Source organism: Protopterus annectens, chromosome 3.part0 (assembly GCF_019279795.1).
Source record: "Protopterus annectens isolate FY-2018-M chromosome 3.part0, PAN1.0, whole genome shotgun sequence".
Lineage (NCBI taxonomy): Eukaryota > Metazoa > Chordata > Ceratodontiformes > Protopteridae > Protopterus > Protopterus annectens.
In genome coordinates, this window is record NC_056731.1 from 1,106,867,709 (window position 1) to 1,106,869,355 (window position 1,647).

Sequence of the window (1,647 nt, forward strand, 5' to 3'; positions counted from 1 at the left end):
TTTGCCCACAGCTCTGATGTACTGCATAGGCATACGCATGCGCAGTACATCAGAACTGCCGCAGAATACCAGACAGCTGCGGAAGGGCAGCAAGGAGGCATTATACAATGCCATTATTTAAGAAAAGTAATTATTTTTTTTCTTAAATAATGTCATTATAATAGCAATAACTCCACTTTTGTAATGTTGGATTTACCACGGTTGGCTTTGTTTGGTCCTCGGGCCTCGTGACCAAACCACGCCAGCCGTGGGTAAATCCAGCATTACCCACACCCAGGCGTGGGTTATTGCTATAGTAGAGAACACTCTGGCCCCAACCAGGTTAAGTGCAATATCCTTAGGGGTACACAGCCAGAACCTCTCTTGCATAACTGCATCATTTAACATTAAAAATGAACACAGTTCTCACTTTGCCTCTTTTGTGTAACCAGTTGCTGTGGTGCACACCATTGAGTGGGTTAATTAAGGGGGGACAGGAAAAAAACATAGGCATAAGTGCGAATAAGTGTGCATGCATAAGGAAGCATGATAGTCATATGCAAGCTGCATGTGCTGTGATAGTGGTAGTTTTTGGTATTGCTTTGTAGTTCATGCGTACATCTTTGCAGACTTTAATTGGTGTCATGCCTTTATACGTAGGAAGCATGTGAAACGTATCTGCTGATAAAGTCAGCACATCATTTTTCAGACAATGAACTGGACAGTGATGTATATACTGACTAAATATGATCTGGGTTTCTTGATGGGCCTAACCTTACAAACCTTGATGACATAGGTTATTTACAGTGACTCCTGGCAGTTAACAATACCTGCAAAAGCTTCTTTTAATATCATATAACACTGCCAATATTTACACCATTCAACAGACACACTATAAACCTACCTACACACACAAATACAATACTAACAAACATACATCCTACAACTAAAACTTTCATTACCATTTCACCAGGGGACAGCGCGAACGCAGTCCCCCACTACCATAAATTATGCAGTTGAGTATCCTGCATTTGAGGACATCACAGGGGTCAACCCATTCGGTGTGCAATGAATGAGCCTCACCCTGGGAAAACCACCTTCTTGATCGTGGTATCTCCCCTGCCAGGTAAGTATGAATTGTACTTCAAAGAAGTAGATGTTCTATAACGTCAACCCTTTTTAAAGTGGTAGCGGCTGGTATTTCCAAATATAGTTCGTTCAAGTTACTGAAATAGCAAACATCTTCACAAATTAAAATGCTACAATATCACTACTTTAAGAAAAAAAACAGACAATAATTCTGCTTTCCAACTCATTTACTAGTCCCTTGTACTTCATGAATTTGCATATGTCCACATAAGCCTGAGGAAATCTGTGACAACTGACGCCGCTGAAACTCATTGCTACTTTAAAGAGGTACTATCTCAGATTTTTCACTAGAGGAGTTTGTTTCCATTTTAGTACTCTGTAAATCACATGTTCACCTAGAGGCAAGGTTTTCTTTTTTTTTTTTTTTTTCAAATTAAATTTTCATTTCAGTTTCATAAGAGGCAAGGTTTTCAAAGAGCCTTTTTGGCATACTGCAGGTCAGATTACACAAACTGTCAGAGGGGTTGCTAGAGGAAATGCTTAGAACTTGCAGCTGCAGTTTGTCCTTTTGTATTTTCC

General features: G+C 39.8%; 1 non-coding gene across 1 annotated transcript; it reads right to left on the reverse strand.

The window, feature by feature from the left end:
• Nucleotides 1–949: 949 nt before the first annotated feature.
• Nucleotides 950–1,113, reverse strand: LOC122797379. Its single transcript, XR_006364100.1, has one exon. It is a non-coding gene; the product is annotated as a U1 spliceosomal RNA (small nuclear RNA).
• Nucleotides 1,114–1,647: the final 534 nt, after the last annotated feature.